Below are 11,910 nucleotides of genomic sequence, written 5' to 3'. Positions count from 1 at the left end.
TTTACTGTCACAATTCACAAACCATCACTCTAAAATACAAAAGGCAGATTTACCGTCCAGAGGCCGGAGTACTCCACACGCAGAAATATCAATAATTTATGGCCTACTCTAGCTTTGTCAGGTCTATAGTCATCTCATTCTCAGGCTCTGTTCCGGCTCCGTCCCAGCTACCCCAATGAAATGCTGGACAGGTATTTTACGTTAATGTAATTAAGACAAAATCCAAAATGGGAGCAGTGATGTAAAGTAGTTTAAAAGTTTAAAGATAAGGATCTTTACCTTCGAAGCAAATATATTAATGCAAAGTTCCTCGCTGTTACCACCTATAGACTTACTTAGGTTGGGTACTTTGTCCCGTGATCAACTATTCATTTCACACATTAAAATAAATGAGGGAGCAAAAATACTAAGGAGGTTTAATTAACCTAATATTGATTTATTCACAAATTTACATCAAAGACAAAACGGACATCTTAACAACACAAAAATATCATAAAAGAAATGCAAATTGAAAGCAATTCAAAATGATGGAAATTAGTTAGTTAGACACGTGGTCTGCAATAATAAAAAATCGAAATGGGGTCGGACACGTGGCCCATGTGACCCAGAGACTGTTAGTCTCAAAAGGCAAAAAATTGTATAGAAAAAAATATATACACACAATCCCACCGCACACAGTCCGAATAGTGTAATTAGCCAGGTTCCCTATCAAGTTAAAATTAGTCTAAGCTAAGAAAAAATGGGGGAAAACTAAATGGCCATTGATGTAGTACCTGCACTCCTTTGAAGATTAGTCCTATGCCCGTGGTGGCTGTTGACCTGGTTGTTGCACTAATTGGCACGTTGCACTATTGCCTGGCTCACCCCAAGAATCCTCGTTGGCTACAACTATGGTATCCCAGGGTCCTCTTCTTCTCAATCTCTCCGACCGGCAGCAACAGGACTCCTTGGTGAGTCACGTTTGGGAGAGTGAGATGGGATGGGGGTGAGCCAGAAGAGTGGATTCACTGACCAGGCACTGGTCAGCAGGCCAGGGTAGCTTCTCGTAGAATGGGCCGACGCTAAGGTTGAAGGGATCACCTGGCTTCACCTTTCCAGACAGGTGAGGAGCTTGATGCGCACGGTAATCCATTGGGGTTGCCATATCGGGACTTCAGGACAGGGCAATATATTGTTGCAAGGAGTGCAGAGGAGGCAGGATTTTGTACTAAATACTCAGATAAATCTTGCTGCTCTGAGGGAGGTTATATATACAATAATCCTACCTATTCTGGCTTGCTAAAAATAATATTTTAAATGATTAATTAGCAATGGACTGGTACGATCGGCATACATCTTAAAATTAACAAACCTTAATTGGTATTGAGAAATATAAGATGCATTAATTTCAGCAGTATTGGAATTTATATTTAAAATTCAGTTTAGGAATTTAATCTCGACCCATGTAGTTTAAGGAAAGAACCAACATACACCGGGGTTACAACTAAGGCCATCTGTTGTGCGTATCTAAACTGTGACGTCACGAGCATGGCATGCGCCACTGTCAACAAGTTTAGATTAGTCCTCCCTATGTTTCGTTAAAGAAAACTAGATGTAGGAGAGATTGTTTAAGGGGTAGCTATAGTATTAGTAGAAGAGAGCTAAAAATACGATTAAAAGAAGAAGAGTGAAGAAAATTCTTCACAGTATTTCCCTCGCATTAAATAATTATTTTTGTAATAAAATTGTTAAAGTGTAGCTGTATTTTGTTGATTCCTGGAAGGTTTTGGGAGTCTTACCTCTTCAAGGTCTTGCTATCGGCCCTTAACATCGGGCCAAGAACTTTATTATCTGTCGAAGTGAAAATCACGACATTAAGCAATTGCTTGTAGCTTAAGCATTTGCTACTTGAGGCTGTCTTGAGCTCTTGCTGTAAGCAAAATTTAATGCTTACTCGGTTTTCATTCATCATTATCAACGTACAGTGGCGATTCTAGGGGGGGCCAGGGGGGGCCATGGCCCCCCCAGTTTTTTGGCTGGCCCCCAGCTTGGCCCCCCCAGTTTTTGTTTCCATATCCTAATTCTAAATAAGCTTAGTTTAGGCATATATAATAATATAATATAATATATAATATAAATATATACCTTATAAATTATACAGTATACTATATATACACTCAAATATCCCATCCTATCACAATAACTAGACGTAATCACAAAAAAAAAAAAAAGATGGTAACGTTGCTAGATTAAAATTATTGGAATTTTTTTTACACCTCCGTCCTCCTCGCCCGCTTGTGTTTGTGTGACGCGAATCAGACGCGTATGTTTCTTCCATGTATGATGTGATGATGTGATCAGTACATGTAGTCCGTTTCTGTGAGACTGTGAGCTGGTCAAGTCAGTTTTTACCCGATTAGTGTCTTATTGAGTGTCTAAAGCATAATTATTTGTGCATAAGTGCATTTGAGCATAAGTGGTATTCATTATTTCGTCTCATACAAAGTGGGAGTAGACTAGTGGCTATGAGATATTCGATCTTTATGTACAGTATGTGGGTGTTTCACATAAGAAGCGGATACGAAAATAGAGTAAAAAAATAATTATACGAAATCTTAGAAAAAGAATGAGAAGAATCTGACAGGTGGGTGTAAAGTAGCAAACAATGTACACTAATTTTTTTGTTATATGATGTAGGTCTATATCCCAACTCAAGTTTTAACCCTTCAACCCAGTGTTAACCTTTTCACAAACAGATCTGACAAAAGCCAAATATAAATATTGTCGTTAGCCATATTTGAAAGAAAATAACTAAATAGGCCAAAATACAAGTAGCTGGTGAGTCGGTGGCAATTAACCCCATTTTATTTTTACATAGAAAACAATTCCTATAATAATAAAAATTGTCTAGGCCTAATTGTATCATAATTTTTGTGATTCGTGAATGTTGGCAGTGATAGTGTAGGCCTGTATGTGCATATATTTATTATACTGTATACATGTTATACACACACACACACACACACCCACACACACACACACACATATATATATATATATATATATATATATATATATATATATATATATATATATATATATATATATATATATATATATATATATATATATATATATATATATATATGTGGGTGTGGGTGTGGGTGTGGGTGTGGGTGTGTGTGTGTGTGTGTGTGTGTGTGTATGTGTGTGTGTGACAGTGTGTGTGTGTGCGTGCTGTCATCATCTTCTATTCTTCCAGTCGGTAGTCGGCAAAACTGCAAATTTTATCACATTTTTCTGTGGTGACAGGTGTGTTGTGTTAATTGTGAATTACGTGTGATTATTTGATTTAATTTATTTTTTTTTCAGAACTTACTATCACAGATAATTTTATTGTACTATAGACAATCATGGATAAATTTGTAATTAAAAAACGCAGTGAATGTGATACACCATTGACAGTAAACCTTGAATCTGATAAACCTGCTAAGAAGTCAGAGGGAGACTGTGATCGTGAAAGTATTGGCAATCCTGCAAGATCAAGTTCACATGATCATCCAACAAAGAAACAGAAAAAGGAAGATTCTGCACCAGCTGACATTTCTCAATCTGCTTCTGAGAATCCTATTCAGGTACGATTAAAAGAGTATCCAAGGCATAGTGAAGGAAAGTCTCATGCTCGGTCTTTTGTGGGGGCTTGGTTCGACAAATATGAATGGGCTGAATATTCTAAAGAACGAGATGCAATGTTCTGTTTTGCATGCAGGCACTTTGCTCCACCAACATATGGCAATGCAGATGAAGCATTCATAAAGAGTGGCTTTAGACGATGGAAGAAAGCACATGGAAAAGATGGTGCCATCGAAAAGCACATTTCCTCTCAGTGCCACAAAACTTCTTGTATTGCATGGGCGGACTATCAACGAAATAAAGCTGATAAAACATCAATTGCTCAGTGTATAAGTGAGGCATACCAGAAGAAAGTTCTTGAAAATCGTCATTACATAAAGACATTAGGTGAAATAATCCTGTTGACTGTAACACAAGACATTTCGCAGAGAGGACATAGAGAAGGTGATGATGAACTGAATCCAGGAAATGTTCGTAAGATTCTCAGATTCACTGCTAAACGTGATCCTATTATAGCTGATAGAGTAGAAAGTGGTCCAAAAAATGAAAAATACACTTGTTCTGCAATACAGAATGAGATGATTGACACACTTGCATGTATGGTGAAGGAAGAAATTGCAGAAAAAGTTAGGTCATGTCATTACTTTTCTGTTCAAGCTGATGAAGCCAAGGATGTTAGTAAGGCAGAGCAGTTGGCATTAGTTATTAGATTTTATGATGAAATAGCAAATTGTATTCAGGAGTGCTTCATTTCTTTCACTCAGATGGACTTGTTGGATGCTGCCTCTATCACAGATATTATTTTGAAGAGTTTGGATAAACTGGGGTTGGATTACAAATCTTCTCTTGTAGGATTAGGATTTGATGGGGCATCAGTGATGAGTGGAGGGATTAGTGGTGTTCAGAAACAAATTCGTGATAAAGCTCCTTTTGCATATTATATACACTGCTATGGACACAGGCTCAATTTAGTGTTGATAAATGTTGCAAAGTATGTACCCGAAGCTGCTGAATTCTTTAGTTTGCTTGAAGAACTCTATATCTTTGCTAGTAACTCGGTAGTTCATGAGAAATTCATTTTGATACAGCGTGAAATGTTGCCTAAAGAACAAGTACGAGAACTGCAGCATCTCAGTGACACAAGGTGGTGGTGTCGGGCCACTTCGTGTGAAAATGCTCTACTCCGTCTGCAATGCATAATGAGACTTTTGAAGGAAATTTCTGAAGATGACATTGGTGCCCGAGCTGTATCCGCTCGCGGTTTGCTTGCCCAGATTGATGCAGAGTTTGTTTACTTATTGCAATTTTTCACAGATATTCTTGGAAAAGTTAATAAAGTGTCTACACAGCTACAGGATAAACAAGCAGACCTAGGAAAAGCAGCAAATCTAATTTCGTCACTCCATGAACATTTAGTTAATGTACGCAACTCTGACTTGAATGACCATTACTCTGAGAAGGTTAATGAACTCTGCAGGAAATGCTGCATTACTCCAACAACAACAAGAAAACGGGTAAAGAAACCTCGTAAGCTTGATGGATTTATCGTGTTTGAAACAAGTGGTCAAGGATCTTCTGTTCCATGTCATGTGCAACACATCAGGATTTTCTATGAAGTCCTAGACTGCTTAATTAGTGAATTAGACCGTCGTTTCTCCAAAGAGTCAAATGCAATTTTCTGTGGTATTTCAGCTCTCTGTCCTGGAGGACAGACATTCTTGTTAGAAGAAGACTTGAAGGCATATGCAATGGCATACTCGGTCAGTCAAAATGATTTACAATATGAGATCCCTCTGGTGAAGAAATTACTCACGAAAGAGCCAATACAGCCTACATCCATTACACAATTCCTGTCATTCCTTAGTCCTTATAAGGCTGCATTTGACTGTTTGTACAAACTATTGTTAATATCTGTCACTCTTCCTGTTACCAGTGCTTCTTGTGAGAGAAGTTTTTCAAAAATGAAATTAGTGAAAACATTTCTCAGAAATTCCATGACCAGTGCTAGATTGAGTAATATCGCATTACTGTCCATTGAAAGTGCACGTGCCGAGGGAATTGATTTAGACTGTTTTGTTGATGAATTTGATAGCCGGCATGATAATCGTAGAATTAAGCTGCACTAAATATACGTACTATAATCTACTTCACCTCAGGAAAGGGAAACTCGCCCTGTTGGCAACACTGCATTACTTCATGCATGCTTGCATGGGGTTTTAATATCAACATAATATTTACATTACATTCATAACTCATGATTCATTTTTGTTTTGAAGATATTTTTGCCATATTTTTGCGATTTTGTTTAAAAATATATTGCAAGAAATACATATATTTTTTTTTAAGTAATACGAATAACCTCCATTATCATAATGTTTGTGTAGGCATACATGTATATGTTTTACAAATGCAAGTTATGAAAGTAATGAGGTGTTATTATTGTCATTTGTTATTTCATTAATGACATAATATTGTCTTCAGAGTGCCACCTAGCCACCAACAATAAATGCCCCCCCAAAATTTATATTGGCCCTGAAGTGGCCCCCCCACTTTCAGAGTCCTAGAATCGCCACTGTCAACGTACTTGTTTGTTAGCTTGCTTTACCCTATGTAAGGCACAGGCTCTTGCGTCAGCAGCTTGCTTGCTGCTTAGATTGCCCAGTAATGTTTTGTCATATGTTATATATTTTTATTATACAATTTATTAGATATATTATATGAAATCATTTTGGTTTTGTTTTGAAAATAACAGTCTATATTGATAATTTTATCTGAATATGTCCTTGTTCCTCCAAGTTGCATTGAACTAAAGTTAAGCTCTGCAGGTTAACGAAACTTTAGTTTTCACAGCTTAGAGGTTTTTGAAAACATTGATATTGTTATCTTTATTATTACATTATATTGTCCTTATTACTTTACATATTCAGATGCACAATGAATAACAGATGAATCATCACATTAAAATGATGTTAATTTCCTAATATGTTTATTGGTGTTAATTTCTGTGTCATGTTGAGAAGCTCTTGGCTCTGTTGGCTTTGATAGGGCTGTGAATAAAAAATAAGGGCCTACGCTCTCTTGCTAACTTCCCTAGTATAAATTAACCAAAATATGTATTATTTTTTCGATTGCATATAAAATAAAGTTTTCAAACACGTATAGTTAAATTCTCTCGGAATCTCCGTGGAAAAAAAATTATTTTTCGACTTTGGAGAAACTTTGCTTCCAGAAATGAGTATAAGTATAATAATTGATATGAACTAATATTCTTAAGTAAAATTAAACGAATTAATAGTATTTTATTATTTCATTATATCCTATCAAAACTATATTATATTATGAAATATTAGGAGGATAATTATATAAGATTTATATTGTCAGACTTTATGTTTTCAGTTACGACAGGCTAGTCCAAATTCGTTATGCCTCATACGGGCCAACCAAGGGAAAGGCCCGTGCCAACAACAAGTGTTGGCTTTAATACCCCAACAACAACACAACAGCCTCGTTCAGGATTACATTGTCTCAGTCTGTGGTTTCAGTTCTATCTTTGAAAGATGAAGACTTAATGGTCTCTTCCCTATAAGGACTCTTTACTAACTCTGCGGGCATCATCCATCCTTCCTCTCTGACTCTCATGGCAAGAGTGTCGCTCTTTGTTCCCTTATGAGAATCCCAGGCAACACAACTTCTGCATCAACCTTTCGAGTTTTGGACAACTTTCTTACCACGACTATGAATTAGATTACTGCATTCATTACTGCCTGGGCCAATGAACTCTTTAAGAGGACATTCCTCTTGTGTGATGTCTTATCAAATCAAGAATTAACTTTTTTTTTATCACTAAAATCCACAGAAGGAAACGAGTAGATAATATGCAGCGAGAGACATATAACAAAAATATCAAGATAAATAGACTTTTCCTTATCAGTATTAAAATATTTCTTCTAATTACATAACATTTTCTTTATTAAATTCTTCCCGAAAAGATATGTAAAGCATTTCTCAAACTAATGATTTTGATAAATTATGCAAAATGAAATAGTGGGGACATCAATTAATTCATCTGGAAAACCTCAGAAACATTAAAGTCTTAAGAAGAAACTGAAGAAGAAGGTTTAATTCTAAGTTGTTTTTTAAATGTTTCGATAATTATTAATGTGGATGTGACAATTGAAGGAGCATTATGTTCCGTCTTTGATATACTCTGGATACTTAAGGATATTCACGACAGATAGACCTTGCTGTAGGATGTGGGACACAAGGTTTCCATGGGTGGTAGGACCAGGGATTAACAGTAACTCTTAAAGGAGAGAGAGAGAGGGGGGGAGTGTATCTGTTTAAACTCAGAGAAGTGTGTGATTACTAGAACATAGTATACATACTTTCATGGAAGTTATTATTTCATAGTAGAATCATGAAGATTTCATAATTCCAACTATATTATTTTTCTTCTGATTTTAAGGCTCTAAGTTATGGCAATTGTATGTGAAAATACAGATAATATATATTACTAAAACAAATAGATCAGATCCCAATATCCTGCAAGCAAAGAGTTGGAACTCAGCCATAGAATATTAAAAACCCAAAATTGAACCCAAATTTCTAATCAAGTCAATATCAAAGACGTTGTCAAATAATCTTAATCACAATTATCATAGATTTGAATCCTCTATAAATTGTGCCTTGTTCCATTGACTAAAGATTCTGCTCATCATCATCATCACATGATGTCACATTAATGTTCAAAGTTGAGCACATTCTGTTGTTGTTGTTGTTGTCGAAATCTGTTGATCAGAAACACCATTTGTTGTTGTTGTTGTTGTTGTTGTAGAAATCCCTCGTTGATATTCCACGAAAAGTTGATTCATAGATAAATCCTTTGTGTGTTTCTATTGTATGAAACGTAACAAGTGTGACCTTAGCGAGTATCTGCGTGAAACGTCTTTATACAGAAATCTAGTTTTCTTTACTTGAATTTGTTTTATAATTTATGAATGATGTGTTAAGAGTCTATTTTATCTAAGAATGACTTATTATGAATATGGGACTGCAGATTATATCACCTTTTTTCCGAGGATTATAGTTTAGGGTTTTAGGAATAAAAGGGTTACTCTTTGCCACTTATTTTGGATTTGAAAGAATTGTTTTAACTTTTATATTATGATATTCATATTTCTTGTAATATATATATATATATATATATATATATATATATATATATATATATATATATATATATATATATATATATATACAGTGTATATGGGAGGTTGGGCTGTGGCTCCCTAGCAGTACCAGCTGAACTCGGCTGAGTCCCTGGTTAGGCTGGAGGAACATAGAGAGTAGAGGTCCCCTTTTTTGTTTGTTCTTGTTGATGTCGGCTACCCCCCAAAATTGGGGGAGGTGCCTTTGGTATATGTATGTATGTATATATATATATATATATATATATAGAGAGAGAGAGAGAGAGAGAGAGAGAGAGAGAGAGAGAGAGAGAGAGAGAGAGAGAGAGAGAGAGAGAGAAATTTTAAATGTGAAAAGAATTGTATGTACATTTAAACAATATATCTTATGCAAATGCTAGTTAATTCTGGAATGAAAGGGACAATGATTTTTCCTGAACTTTATCATATTTGAAGCAATTATAATACCTGGTAAGAGAGAGATTGAGGTTGTCTATAATTCGAAGTTTGTTTTTTTGAGCCTGAATCCAGGAAGGATGTTGCCATCAAAGAATCAAAAGTCTTGTGAAATATGCAGATATTCATTAAATCTGTCGCCGTACAAACGAGACTGGCAACATTAATTTCAAAATTAACTTATTTTCCCTTCTCTGTTTATTAAAATCGTGAATCCAGACACTTGTGTAATTTATAGTTCATATCAAAATAACGTCACCCAAAGCCCATTTGATCCTTTTCATTTGTCTTAAGTCCCTCTCATCAAATCTTGTCTCTTTTACTACGACAGCTTCCTTACTGTACTGTCACCTGTGTAATAACTTCTGCCTTTACCATTAACAAAAATTAATTGTTTTCTTTTTACTTTTTTATTTTCTTCCATTGTTTAGTTCATTTAAATTTCATTTCTGACTTCAGTTCTTGCTTTTTATACTTTCTTACTGCTTCAATTTTATTGTAAATACTTTGGCATATTTCTATAAACTTCTTCCCCAGCATTCCCATATGGTTCCCTTATTTTATTTGCTCTTCCACAATCTCCTTAACTGATGTTATGGTGTTATGAAACAACATCGCCTTTTTATACTCTATTCTAAACTAGCCATTGTGGAGAATTTTTATGTGAATGGCTGAGTGGGAACTTAGTCCAGGAAAGTCTCCCTACGGCAATTACCCAAAGCTCAACAGGGGAGGATAATGAGCACTTACTCTCGGGACACAAACGCCCTGCTAATACTTTACTGCCATAGTTCACTAACCTTCACTCTTAAATACAAAAGGAGGCAATTTTACTGTCCAGAGGCCGGAGAATTCCACACGTTAATTTTGAAATAATTTATGGCCTACTCTAGCTTTGTCAGGGCTAGAGTCATCTCACTCTAAGGCTCTGTTTCGACTCCGTCCCAGTGACCCCAGTGAGCTGCTGTACAGGTATCTTACGTTAATGCAATTAGAGGCAATAAAAAAAAAGAGGGAACAGTGGAGTATAAAAGTATAAAGTAAAGTTAAATGGGGATCTTCACCTTCAAAGCACTAAGTTAAAGAGCGTACACTCGCTGATACCAACTTACCTGTTTAGAGTAGGTTACTTTCAACACCTTGGGTACTTCTGACCCGTCCTAGTATAAATTGGTAAAATTCATATAATGTGGTTAAAGATCCCAAAATGTGTAATCTATTCCAAATGATTTATTACAGAAAAAGGTGATGGAAATAACTTGATGATTTTAACACAACAAAATTAAAAATTGGAAAAAAATATCAGTAACTCAATTATAAGTTTTACATGTAATAAAATGAATAAGTGAATTTACAACAAAAAACTTGAAAACGTTAAACGGAATTAACACGTGGATTAAACCTCAAACAGAATAAATAAGTCAAAACATTCTGATCAACAATTTGTGCGGTAGGATGCTGTGAGGTCCCAACATGTGGTCAGTGACCTCAAGCAATCACCAAGATCAAAAAAATATGAATACATTAATTTCCATGCACGCAGCCCGAAAGATGTAATGCCAAAATAATACCTAAACTTAACTTATGAGAAATTGAAACTTATCTAAAGGGGGAATGGCCATTAGTTAAACTCACAAGATTTTTATATGTTGTGGGCGCCCGTGTCCTAAATGTGGCGGTCTTCAGTTTGCTCACTAGGCCTACAGCACTTATTCTGCAGAGTCAACGGCCCCCTCCATCTCTCCAACTAGCCCCCAAGACTGGAACCGACTTGCTGTAGAATTAGCAGCTATGCACTAACACTGGTCATCTGCTTGACCTCTTCTACGACGTATTCTTGGCTAGTTATTGTGTAAGGGGACAGGCTAGTGATGGAGAGTGGGAGCACGAGGTTGACATTGGAGCCTGACTGGGAAGCTCCGTTTCGTACCGTGGCCTGTATGTTTGTGAGGCCGAGTTCAGGTCAGCTGCGTCCTCCTTCCTTCCCCCCCAAAAAAAGCGTATCTTGGTGCGTAGGTAGGCCTACGGTCTTGAGGTGCCAACTCTCATTTAGGACAGGCTCAAAAATCTTGTGCCTTGTGAATTTCAAGCAACACACTTATTTAGAATACAAGGAGAAATCTTGCAACTCCAGGGGGCAAAGATAATCCTAATTCTAAACAATTGGCATACAGAATAAAAATGAAACTAAAAGGTAATTTAGCAAGTCGGGCTTACGTGTGTGGACAACCATACCTCCTAGACTAGCAGACTTGAGTTGTAATTAAGAGATTTAAAATACTGTACCTAAATACTTACGGTAGAATAATGTATACAAAAAACACATAAGTATTAATCTTGGGACACTCGCTCAAGAAAGACACATTACTCACATTTTTCCCTACCGTGACGTCACGAACAATAACAAAGTCTACGTATAAACTATGAAGAAGAAGAGTAGTGAAGAAAATTCTTCACAGCCATATTATTCCTGTTTCTGCTGTAAACCCTCAATAAGGTGTAGTTGGAACTTGTTCAAAAATCCCTTTTACTGTACTGGGTATCCTCTGGCTTTTTCATTTGTTTTTCCTTCTATCAAAATCCACTTCTCAATATTTGCAAACATTGTAGATATCTTCATTCCCTCCTGTATAATTGGGATCATCTTTATTTAGTG

The sequence above is a fragment of the Palaemon carinicauda genome, chromosome 25, assembly GCF_036898095.1.
Source record: "Palaemon carinicauda isolate YSFRI2023 chromosome 25, ASM3689809v2, whole genome shotgun sequence".
NCBI lineage: Eukaryota > Metazoa > Arthropoda > Malacostraca > Decapoda > Palaemonidae > Palaemon > Palaemon carinicauda.
This window is presented reverse-complemented; position numbering follows the sequence as displayed.